This window comes from Chiloscyllium plagiosum, unplaced genomic scaffold (genome assembly GCF_037043375.1).
Source record: "Chiloscyllium plagiosum isolate Xiang-an unplaced genomic scaffold, Cpla_swu_hap1 HiC_scaffold_47, whole genome shotgun sequence".
NCBI classification, from domain to species: Eukaryota; Metazoa; Chordata; class Chondrichthyes; order Orectolobiformes; family Hemiscylliidae; genus Chiloscyllium; species Chiloscyllium plagiosum.
In genome coordinates this window covers 8,740,563-8,754,048 of record NW_028270185.1, presented here as the reverse complement: position 1 = coordinate 8,754,048, position 13,486 = coordinate 8,740,563, and the positions used below count along the sequence as shown (strand labels likewise).

Sequence of the window (13,486 nt, the reverse complement as noted above, 5' to 3'; positions counted from 1 at the left end):
GCTCCAAATCCCATGGGAGCAGACGATGGAATTCAGAATCCCAGAACCCCTACAGTAGGGAAAGAAGCCATTCAGCCTGTCGATTCTGCTTGGATCCTCTGAAGAGTCCTAATTCCCGATGTTTATTGAATTCAAATTTCATCATCTGCCATGGGTGCGGGGGAGGGGAATCAGGGAATCGAACCCAAGTCCCTGGAACATTTCCCTTGGTCTCTAGATTAACAGCACACTGATAATGCCACTAGGCCATCACCCAGGCTGTAGACAGGACATGCATAATGGGGTAAAAACAATGACTGCAGATGCTGGAAACCAGATTCTGGATTAGTGGTGCTGGAAGACACAGCAGTTCAGGGAGCATCCAAGGAGCAGCAAAATCGATGGTTTGGGAAAAAGCCCTTCATCAGGAATAAAGGCAGTGAGCCTGAAGCGTGGAGAGATAGGCTAGAGGAGGGTGGGGGTGGGGAGAAAGTAGCATAAAGTACAATAGGTGAGTGGGGGAGGGGATGAAGGTGATAGGTCAGGGAGGAGAGGGTGGAGTGGATAGGTGGAAAAGGAGATAGGCAGGTCGGACAAGTCCAGACAAGTCATGGGGACAGTGCTGAGCTGGAAGTTTGGAACTAGGGTGAGGTGGGAGAAGGGGAAATGAGGAAACTGTTGAAGTCCACATTGATGCCCTGGGGTTGAAGTGTTCCGAGGCGTCGGGTGGTGAGGGAGCGGCGGTGAAGGAAGCCCAGGACCTCCATGTCCTCGGCAGAGTGGGAGGGGGACTTGAAATGTTGGGCCAGACCACTTTTGGAATACTGCATTCAGTTCTGGTCTCCCTGCTGTAGGAAGGATGTTGTTAAACTACAAAAGGTGCAAAAAAGATTTACAAGGATGTTGTCAGGGTTGGAGGATTTGAGCTACAGGGAGAGGCTGAATAGGCTGGGGCTGTTTTCCCTGGAGCGTCAGAGGCTGAGGGGTGACCTTATGGAGGTTTATAAAATCATGAGGGACATGGACAGGATAAATAGGCAAATTCTTTTCCCTGGGGTCGGGGAGTCTAGAACTAGAGGGCGTAGGTTTAAGGTGAGAGGGGAAAGATTTAAAAGGCACCTGAGGGACAACTTTTTAACACAGAGAGTGGTGTGTGTATGGAATGAGCTGCCAGAGGAAGTGGTGGAGGCTGGTACAATTACAGCGTTTAAAAGACTTAAAAACAGACCTTGCTGGAAAAGCTCAGTGGGTCTGGCAGCTGAGTTAACATTTCAGGTTAAGTGAACTGGTCCTGAGGAAGGGTCACCGGACCTGAAACGTTAACTCTGATTTCTCTCCGCAGATGCTGCCAGACCTGCTGAGCTTTTCCAGTAATTTTTGTTTCTGTTTCTGGTTTACAGCATCCACGGTTCTTTCAGTTTCTATTTAACATTTTTTAAAAATTTGGACAGGTATGTGCCTAGAAAGGTTTAGAGGAGCAGCTTAGGAAACATGCTCAGCATGGACGTGTTGGGCTGAAGGGTCTGCTTCCGTGCTGTATGTCTCTATGACTCTCAGTAAATCTGGGTTTCCTACTCAGTCTGGCCTGCATGTGACTCTCAACCCTCAGCGATAGGGTTGACTGTCAAACAACTGGAAAGGGACACCCAGTTTATAAACTGCCGAGGGAATTGACCCAGAAATGGATCCATGGTATTTGGGGTTGTCCTACACAAGATAGACTGTGGTGCTGGAGAACAGCTCACCGTTACATTCTCGAGGGCAATTAGGGACAGGCAACAAACTCAGAGATGAACACCAGCCACAGAGAAATGAGTAACTCCACTCACCTCCGAAGAGATCCCTGAAATGCAACTCAACTGATCCTCCTTCATGGTTATGGGATCTTGCTGTGCGGAGGGTGGGTCTCACATTCACCTGCAAAGCAATATTCGCTGCCCTTCAAAACATAACTCACGGCGCAGTCTCATCAGACATTTCGGCGCGAGGTGTTGCCAATTTTCCAGGTCATTAGTATTAAGGAGGTGACTAATGTGGGTCGCAGATTCCATCAAACAAACACTTGGCAGGGATTTAATTGATGAACATTCCCTGGCTGAACACAAACACTGAGATGGAAAAAGCCCAGACCACATTACTGAAGGGATCGATAAAGGCAGAACACAGACTGCAGGAAGACTTTCCATCTGAATGTTCACAGGGCCACTGGGACCAGCGAGAAACAGGATTATGGATACATCCCTCACTGTATCTCTCTGATATACCCCGTATCCCTCTCCGTAACACCCTGATATACCCCCAAATCCCTCACTGTATCTCTCTGATATACCCCGTACCCCTCTCCGTAACACCCTGATTTACCCCCAAAACCCCTCACTGTATGTCTCTGATATATCCCATACACCTTTCTGTAACTCCCTGATATACCCCCAAACCACTCACTGTATATCTCTGATATACCCCGTACCCCTCTCCATAACTCCCTGATTTACCCCCAAAACCGCTCGCTGTATCTCTCTGATATATCCCGTACACCTCTCTGTAACTCCCTGATATACCCCCAAACCCCTCACTGTATCTCTCTGATATACACCATACACCCCTCCGTAACTCCCTGATATACCCCCAAACCCCTCACTGTATCTCTCTGATATACCCTGTACCCCTCACTGTAACTCCCTGATATACGCCAAAACCCCTCACTGTGTCTCTGATATAGCCCGTACCCCTCTCCGTAACTCCCTGATATACCCCAAACCCCTCACTGTACCTCTCTGATATACCCTGTTAGCTCTCCGTAACTGCCTGATATACCCCCAAAGCCCTCACTGTATCTCTCTGATATACCCCATAAATCTCTCTGTAACGCCCTGATATACCCCCAAAACCTCTCAATGTATCTCTCTGACATACCTCATACCCCTCTCCGTAACTCCCTGATATACCCCCAAAGCCCTCACTGTACCTCTCTGACATACCCTGTACAGCTCTCTGTAAGTTCCTGATATACCCCAAAACCCCTCACTGCCTCTCTCTGATATACCCTGTACTCCTCACTATAACTCCCTGATATACCCCAAACCCCTCACTGTATCTCTCCGATATACTGCGTGCCCCTCTCTGTAACTCCCTGATATACCCCAAACGCCCTCACTGTATCTCTCTGATATACCCCGTACCCCTCTCTATAACTCCGATATACCCCAAAAGCCCTCACTGTATCTCTCTGATGTACCACGTACGCCTCACTGTAACTCCCTGATATACCCCCAAACCTCTCACTGTATCTCTCTGATATACCCCGTACCCCTCTCTGTAACTCCCTGATATACCCCAAAACCTCTCACTGTATCTCTCTGCTATACCCCATACCCCTCTCCGTAACTCCCTGATATACCCCAAAACCCCTCACTGTATCTCTCTGATATACCCCATATACCTCTCTGTAACTCCCTGATATACCCCCAAACCCCTCACTGTAATTCTCTGATATACCCCGTACTCCTTTCTGTAACTCCCTGATATACCCCCAACCCCTCACTGTATCTCTCCGATATACTCAGTACCCCTCTCTGTAACTCCCTGATATACCATAAAACCCCTCACTGTATATCTCTGATATACCCCGTTCCCCTCACTGTAACTCCATGATATACCCCAAAACCTCAAAACCCCTCACTGTATCTCTCCGATATACCCCGTACCCCTCTCCGTAACTCCCAGATATACCCCAAACCCCTCACTGTACCTCTCTGATATACCCTGTACAGCTCTCCGTAACTGCCTGATATACCCCCAAAGCCCTCACTGTATCTCTCTAATATACCCCATACATCTCTCTGTAACGCCCTGATATACCCCCAAAACCCTCACTGTATCTCTCTGATATACCCCGTACACCTCTCTGTAACTCCCTGATATACCCCAAAACCCCTCACTGTATCTGTCTAATATACCCCATACAGCTCTCTGTAACTCCCTGATATACCCCCAAACCCCTCACTGTATCTCTCTGACATACCTCATACCCCTCTTCGTAACTCCCTGATATACCCCAAACCCCCTCACTGTATCTCTCTGATATACCCCGTACCCCTCTCTGTAACTCCGATATACCCCAAAACCCTTCACTGTATCTCTCTGTTATACCCCATATGCCTCTCCGTAACTCCCTGATATATCCCAAAATCCCTCACTGTATCTCTCTGATATACCCCGTATCCCTCCCTGTAACTCCCTGATATATCCCAAAACCCCTCACTGTATCTCTCTGATGTACCACGTATGCCTCTCTGTAACTCCCTGATATACCCCCAAACCTCTCACTGTATCTCTCTGATATACCCCGCAGCCCTCTTTGTAACTCCCTGATATACCCCAAAATCCCTCACTGTATCTCTCTGATATACCACGTACGCCTCTCCGTAACTCCCTGATATACCCCAAAACCCCTCACTGTATCTCTCTGATATACCCTGTACCCCTCTCTGTAACTCCCTGATATACCCCAAAACCTCACTCTGATATAACACGTACGCTCTCCGTAACTCCCTGATATACCCCAAAACCCCTCACTGTATCTCTCTGATATACCCTGTACCCCTCTCTGTAACTTCCTGATATACCCCAAAACCTCCCACTGTATCTCTCTGATATACCCCGCAGCCCTCTTTGTAACTCCCTGATATACCCCAAAACCCCTCACTGTATCTCTCTGATATACCCCATACACCTCTCTGTAACTCTCTGATATACCCAAATACCCCTCACTGTATCTCTCTGATATACCCGACACCCCTCTCTGTGACTCGCTGATATACCCCGTACCCCTCTCCGTAACTCCCTGATAGACCCAAAATCCCTCACTGTATCTCTCTGATATACCCCACACCCCTCACTATAACTCCCTGATATACCCCCAAACCCCTCACTGTATCTCTCTGATATACCCCATACCCCTCTCTGTAACTCTCTGATACACTCCCAAACCCCTCACTGTATCTCTCTGATATACCCCATACCCCTCTCTGTAACTCTCTGATACACTCCCAAACCCCTCACTGTATCTCTCTGATATACCCCATACCCCTCCCACTGTATCTCTCTGATATACCCCGCAGCCCTCTTTGTAACTCCCTGATATACCCCAAAACCCCTCACTGTATCTCTCTGATATACCCCACACTCCTCACTATAACTCCCTGATATACCCCCAAACCCCTCACTGTATCTCTCTGATATACCCCATACCCCTCTCTGTAATTCTCTGATACACTCCCAAAACCCCTCTCTGTATCTCTCTGATATACCCCATACCCCTCTCTGTAACTCTCTGATACACTCCCAAACCCCTCACTGTATCTCTCTGATATACCCCGTACCCCTCTCTATAACTCCCTGATATACCCCGTACCCCTCTCCGTAACTCCCTGATAAACCCAAAATCCCTCACTGTATCTCTCTGAAAAACCCCACACCCCTCACTATAACTCCCTGATATACCCCCAAACCCCTCACTGTAACATTCTGATACACCCCACACACCTTACTGTAACACCCTAATAAACCCCACATCCCTCACTGTAACACTCTGATACATCCCACACCCCTCACTGTAACACCCTGATATATCCCATACCCCTCACTGTAACACTCTGATATACCCTATACCCCTCACTGTAACTCCCTGATATATCCCAAAACCCCTCACTGTAACACTCTGATATAACACCTACGCCTCTCTGTAACTCCCTGATATACCCCAAAACACCTCACTGTATCTCTCTGATATACCCTGTACCCCTCTCTGTAACTCCCTGATATACCCCAAAACCTCTCAATGTATCTCTCTGATATACCCCGCAGCCCGATTTGTAACTCCCTGATATACCCCAAAACCCCTCACTGTATCTCTCTGATATACCCCATACACCTCTCTATAACTCCCTGATATATCCCAAAACCCCTCACTGTATATCTCTGATATACCCCGTACCCCTCTCTGTAACTCCCTGATATACCCCAAAACCCCTCACTGTATCTCTCTGATATACCCTGTACCTTTCTCTGTAACTCCCTGATATACCCCAAAACCCCTCACTGTGTCTCTCTGATATACCCCATACACCTCTCTGTAACTCCCCGATATACCCCAAAACCCCTCACTGTATATCTCTGATATACCCCGAAACCCCTCACTGTATCTCTCTGATATACCCTGTACCCCTCACTGTAACTCCCTGATATACCCTGTACCCCTCTCTGTAACTCCCTGATATACCCCAAAACCCCTCACTGTATATCTCTGATATACCCAGTACCCCTCTCCGTAACTCCCTGATATACCATAAAACCCCTCACTGTATATCTCTGATATACCTCGTACCCCTCACTGTAACTCCATGATATACCCCAAAACCTCAAAACCCATCATTGTATTTCTCTGATATACCCCATACCCTTCTCTGTAACTCCCTGATATACCCCCAAATCCCTCACTGTGTCTCTCTGATATACCCCATACACCTCTCTGTAACTCCCCGATATACCCCAAAACCCCTCACTGTATATCTCTGATATACCCCGAAACCCCTCTCTGTATCTCTCTGTTATACCCCATACCCCTCTCTATAACTCCCTGATATACCACCAACCCCTCACTGTATATCTCTGATATACCCAGTACCCCTCACTGTAACTCCATGATATATCCCAAAACCTCAAAACCCATCATTGTATTTCTCTGATATACCCCGTACCCTTCTCTGAAACTCCCTGATATACCCCCAAATCCCTCACTGTGTCTCTCTGATATACCCCATACACCTCTCCGTAACTACCTGATATACCCCAAAACCCCTCACTGTATCTCTCTGATATACCCCGTACCCCTCACTGTAACTCCCTGATATACCATAAAACCCCTCACTATATATCTCTGATATACCCCGTACCCCTCACTATAACTCCATGATATATCCCAAAACCTCAAAACCCATCATTGTATTTCTCTGATATACCCCGTACCCTTCTCTGAAACTCCCTGATATACCCCGAAATCCCTCACTGTGTCTCTCTGATATACCCCATACACCTCTCCGTAACTACCTGATATACCCCAAAACCCCTCACTGTATCTCTCTGATATACCCCGTACCCCTCACTGTAACTCCCTGATATACCCCAAAACCCCTCACTATATCTCTCTGATATACCCCATACCCCTCTCTGTAACTTGCTGATATACCCAAAAACCTCTCACTGTATCTCTCTGATATACCCGACACCCCTCTCTGTAACTCCCTGATACACTCCCAAACCCCTCACTGTATCTCTCTGATATACCCCGTACCCCTCTCTGTAACTCCCTGGTATACCCCGTACCCCTCTCCGTAACTCCCTGATAAACCCAAAATCCCTCACTGTGTCTCTCTGATATACCCCACACCCCTCACTATAACTCCCTGATATACCCCCAAACCCCTCACTGTCACACTCCGATAAACCCCACACCCCTCACTATGACACTCCGATAAACTCCACACCCCTCACTATAATACTCTGATATACCCACATCCCTGACTGTAACACTCTGCTATACCTCAAACCCCTCACTGTAACACTCTAATATACCCCACACTCCTCACTGTAACACTCTGATATACCCCATACCCCTCACTGTAACTCCCTGATATATCCCAAAACTCCTCACTGTAACACTCTGATACACACCATACCCCTCACTGTAACACTCTGATATATACCACACCCCTCACTGTAACACCCTGATTTACCACACACCCCTCACTATAACACTGATATACCCTGCACCCCTCCCTGTAACACTCTGATATACCCTATACCCCTCGCTGTAACTTCGATATATCCCAAAACCCCTCACTGTAACACTCTGATAAACACCACACCCTCACTGTAACACCCTGATATACGCCACACCCTTCACTGTCACACTCCGATATATCTCAAAGCCTCTCACTGTAACATTCTGATATACCCCACATTCCACCCTGTAACACTGTTATACATCCCACATCCCTCAAAGCAACACTCTCTGATATGCCCCACACCCCTCTCTGTAACACTCTGAAAAACCCCACACCCTCACTGTAACACCCTGATATACGCCACACCCCTCACTGTAACACTCCAATATATGCCACACCCTTCACTGTCATACTCTGATAAATACCACATCCTTCACTGTCACACTTCGATAAACCCCACGCCCCTCACTATAACACTCTGATAAACTCCACACCCCTCACTATAATACTCTGATATACCCTGCACCTTTACCGTAACAGTCTGATGTACCCCACAGCCCTCACTGTAACACCGGATATACCCCTCACCCCTCACTGTAACACTTTGATATACGCTGCACCCCTCACTGTAACACGCTAATGTCCCCACATTCCTCACTGAAACACCCTGATATACCCACATCCCTGACTGTAACACTCTGATATACCTCAAACCCCTCACTGTAACACTCTAATATACCCCACACCCCTCACTGTAACGCTCTGATAAACCCCATACCCCTCACTGTAGCACTCTGATATACCCCATACCCCTCACTATAACACTCTGATAAACCCCATACCCCTCACTGTAACACTCTAATATGCCCCACACCCCTCACTGTAGCACTCAGATATACACCACACCCCTCACTATAACACCCTGATATACCCCATACCCATCACTGTAACACCCGATATACCCTATACCCCTCACCGTAACACCCTGATATACCCCACACCCCTCACTGTAGCACCCTGATATACCCTATACCCCTCACTGTAACACCCTGATATACCCCATACCCCTCACTGTAACACCCTGATATACCCTATACCCCTCACTGTAACACCCTGATATACCCCATACCCCTCACTGTAACACCCTGATATACCCCATACCCCTCACTGTAACCTGTCTGCAGCTCCAGAGTGGGGTTTGTGATGTATTGCACTTGGTGCATGATCTGATGGGACAATATCCCTTTAAAATTGGAATCTTGTGACACAGGTGAGTGCTCAGCCAATGCTCATGAGCCTGTCCTGACTAGTTTGAGCTTTTACAGAGTGCACCACTTCAGAATAAAAACCTACCTCTTGGATTGCAGCATGTGATGAGTTTGTATGTTCTTTAGTTCTCACTGGAGCCTGGTAACTGCTTGGTACAGAATACAGGGCAATCGCCAAATTACAGACATCCAACTTAAGAATGTCATCCCAAATATGGCTGTAATTTTGAAGACCCGATATATAAACTATTCCTGTACTGAGGAGCAGCTGCTCCACATTGTATTCCCTCCCTCCACCCCCGACCCTCAGTAGCAGCAGTGTGTACCATCTACAAGACACACTGTGGAAATTCACCAAATATCCTCTGACAGCACCTTCCAAACCCACGACCACTTCCATCGGGAAGGACTAGGGCAGCAGGTACATGGGAACACCACCCCTTCCCCTGCAAGTTCCCCTCCGCTCACCATCCTGCCTTGGAAAAGTTTCTTATATAACATGATAGTTGCGTTTCTGTGCGATCCCGGGGAATACAAGAATCGTGCAGTACAAATGACACTTAAAGTGTTGGCGATCTAATCGTGTTGTGGCCAACACGCGCTTTAAACGTTCCTGCTTTAGAAACAGCATCCCTGAGTCGTCAATCGCGCTATAGTCAATTCGCATTGATGAAATGCGCATTATAGTGGAACGACGGTATAATGCTGTTCCTTCTGTGTTGCTGGGTCAAAATCCTGGAATTCCCTCGACATGCACCTGCCTATAGCCCTGACAACGTCCACCACTAAGCGTGCCAGCCAATGGAATCGACTGGTAACTCCAGTGGATTGGGACTGGCTCTCAGTGAACAGCAGAAATCACAGTGTGCACAAATTCAAACATCCACAGCACGTTATAGCTGCAGGGTTATTCCATTCCGACTTGACAGCTCGCCACTGACTTTTCTTAAAGCTATGATGTGCAGGTTGGAGTGAATTGGCCATGCTAATTTGCCCCATAGTGTTCAGGAGTGTAGGTTGGGTGCATTAGTCAGGGGTAAATGTAGGGGAATGGGTCTGGGTGGGACATTCCTCGGAGGGTCGGTGTGGACTTGTTGGGCCGAATGGCCTGTTTCCACACTGTAGGGATGTTATGGTTCTAAGGGCTTTGGGGGTCAACCCATAGCAGGTGGACTGCAGCAGTTCAAGAAGGCAGCTCACCCCCCAACTTCTCAAGGAGGTAACTAGGGACGGGACAATAAATGCTGGGCCCAGCCAGCGATGCCCACGTCCCACAGATGAATAAAAAAGTAAAATAAAAAGTTGCGTTGTGCCGTGTGAGCAGACTTCAGAATGGAACGTGTTCACCAGTTGGCCCTACCTGGATTGTGGAGGTCACTGTGTCAGTGGAGACAACCAGCACTGGCATTCGGCATCTCTCTGGGCAGAGTTTGGCTAATAACGCCCAGGAGCACTTTTCCAAAACAAACTGTGCAACTGTGCCACTCCGCCCATCGCGTCTGTGCCAGTTCTCTGTTCGAGGGACTCAGCCTTTCCCTAATCTTTCCCACGTCGCTGTCGGCCAACTCTCACTACACTCCCAGGCCGGACGTACTCCATCACTGCCTTTTGTTTTATTTTTCTTTCTTCCCCTCCGTCTCTGCCTTTTCCCCACCCCTCTTGCCTCCTTCCGAACATCCCCCAAACAGTCAGCCAAACGAGGGCAAATTCGGGCCCGACTCTGATGCCTCCCTCGCTCCCGTGGAGGGGTCATGACGTAACTCTAAGAGAGGGCTGGACGTTCGAGGGTGAGGGACTGGGTGTGCAGCCAAGACCCCCAGGAATTGTCCCAGGGTTCTTGGTTTGGGGACGGTGGGGAGTTGGGGTCTAAGGCAGAGGGACAGGGTGGTTGAAAACAGGATGAGCACAACACCGTTACTATCAATGAGAGGATAGTGCTCAGAAAGTTTTTTCTCAGCTGTTAGGTTTGTCACGTACGCACATGAGTGCAGTGAAAAGTTTACAAAGTCACGACTTAGGTACAAATGTACCTAGGAACAGGATATTTGGAGACTAAGAAGACTCCCGACAGTGTGGAAACAGGCCCTTCGGCACAACAAGTCCCTCCAAAGAATAACCCACTCAGACCCATTCTCCCGACCCTATGTTTACCCCTGACTACACATCCCTGAACACCAAAGGCAATTTAGCACGGCCAATCCACCCTAACCTGCATATCTTTGGGCTGTGGGAGGAAACCGGAGCACCCAGAGGAAACCCACGCAGACACGGGGAGAATGTGCAAACTCCACACAGACAGTCGCCTGAGGCTGGAATTGAACCCAGCTCCCTGGCTAACCACTGAGCCATCATGCCAGCCCATAACAAATAATAAAATAAAGACATAAAAAGTGAGGCATGTTAGTCCTTTGGTCAGAGACAGCGGTGACACAGAGTGACGTTGAAGTCTCAGAAGCTGTCAGGATGAAAGAGAGCAAGCTACATGCGAGTGTGTGATGGTGTTCGAGAGAGAGCAGGGGTCTGAGAGACAGAGAGAGTGGGCATGTGCTGCAGTCTGAGTGAGTGTCGACAGAGGAAGAGTGTTCAGTAGTCAGGGAGAGACGGGGACAGAAAGAGACAGTGTTCTGCAGTCTGAGAGAGAGGGGAGACAGAAAGAGAGAGTGTTCTGCAATCAGAGAGAGGGGGAGACAGAAAGAGAGAGTGTTCAGCAGTCAGAGAGGGGAGACAGAAAGAGAGAGTGTTCAGCAGTCAGAGAGAGAGGGGAGACAGAAAGAGAGAGTGTTCAGCAGTCAGAGAGAGGGGGACAGAAAGAGAGAGTGTTCTGCAAACTGAGAGAGAGGAGAGACAGAAAGAGAGAGTGTTCCGCAGTCAGAGAGAGAGGGGAGACAGAAAGAGAGAGTGTTCCGCAGTCAGAGAGAGAGGGGAGACTGAAAGAGAGAGTGTTCTGCAGTCAGAGAGAGAAGGGAGACAGAAAGAGAGTGTTCTGCAGTCAGAGAGAGACGGAACAGAAAGAGAGAGTGTTCTGTAGTCAGAGAGAGGGAGAGACAGAAAGAGAGAGTGTTCAGCAGTCAGAGAGAGAGGGGAGACAGAAAGAGAGAGTGTCTGCAGTCAGAGAGAGACAGGGAAAGAAAGAGAGAGTGTTCTGCAGTCAGAGAGAGGGGGACTGAAAGAGAGAGTGTTCTGCAGTCAGAGACAGGGGGAGACAGAAAGCGAGAGTGTTCAGCAGTCAGAGAGAGGGGGACTGAAAGAGAGAGTGTACTGCAGTCAGAGAAAGGGGGACAGAAAGAGTGTTCTGCAGTCAGAGAGAAAGGGAGACAGAAAGAGAGAGTGTTCAGCAGTCAGAGAGAGGGGGACAGAAAGAGAGAGTGTTCAGCAGTCAGAGAGAGGGGGACAGAAAGAGAGAGTGTTCAGCAGTCAGAGAGAGAGGGGAGACAGAAAGAGAGAGTGTTCAGCAGTCAGAGAGAGAGGGGAGACAGAAAGAGAGAGTGTTCAGCAGTCAAAGAGAGGGGGACAGAAAGAGAGAGTGTTCTGCAAACTGAGAGAGAGGAGAGACAGAAAGAGAGAGTGTTCTGCAGTCAGAGAGAGTATGAGGGCACTGAGAGAGAGAGGGAGAGAGAAAAAGAAAAGACACCACGGACTGGTCTGACCTCAGATTGAAACAAAGCCAGCACTCCCAGGTCAGAGAACAGAGCTTTAAGGAACCCGAGACCGCGACTGACATTTCTGAAGCACATGCTCTTGTTGCTTCCGATGCCACGAGATTACGCCCAGCAGAGCGCGAAATGAGACGGCAGTGAATCTGAAACCCGTACCGTTTGTCTGAGGAGACTTGAAGGAAATGTACCTAGGCTGGGCTGGGCTGGCAGGTGGGTCCTCAGTGGGCTGAGGGCCAGGCGGGAGAGTGGGGGGAGTTGGTTCATACCTGCGCTGCGTTCTCGGTCAGGTCACTGCGCGGCGTGACGATCAGCCTATCCAGAACGTGAGGCGGTCGGTCTCAGCTCCTGGGATTTGCATGAGCAGCAGGTAATCGAAGCTGTATAGATAGGCCTCTTAAAACTTCACACCACATGACTCACAGCCGGTGTATTATGTGTCAACAGAACAGGCGTCTGACTAAAGCATCCCCATCCTCTTGTACACGGGTGCCAACGCAGGGTTTGGCTGTGAAAATTAAAGGCACAATTAAAAGTATATTTGTAAACGTTCGCAGAGAGGCAATTGTTTGGAGGTTGACCACAAGTCTCTCACTCTCTGTATACTAACCGACTGCAATTAGAATGAGGGGTGTCTGTTGTCATATGTACTCAAGTTACAGGAGAACAAAAGTACAGGGAAAGGTGTACAGTGTCACCAAGACACAGTGCCATCTCAGGGACAATGCACAATCGGTACAAATCATATGCACAAAAAAAACAGAGAAACTAAAGAAGACAAGGGTACACTACGTTACAGATA

General features: G+C 48.5%; 1 protein-coding gene across 1 annotated transcript in view; it reads right to left on the bottom strand.

Moving 5' to 3' along the window:
* The window catches only part of LOC122542804 (G protein-coupled receptor 4-like), a 155,517-nt gene extending 142,453 nt beyond the window's left edge, over positions 1-13,064 (bottom strand). Inside the window, exon 1 of the mRNA XM_087983882.1 lies at positions 12,954-13,064. The gene's annotated coding sequence lies outside the window, so the exon portion shown is untranslated. The remainder of the gene's footprint in view (positions 1-12,953) is intronic.
* Positions 13,065-13,486: the final 422 nt, after the last annotated feature.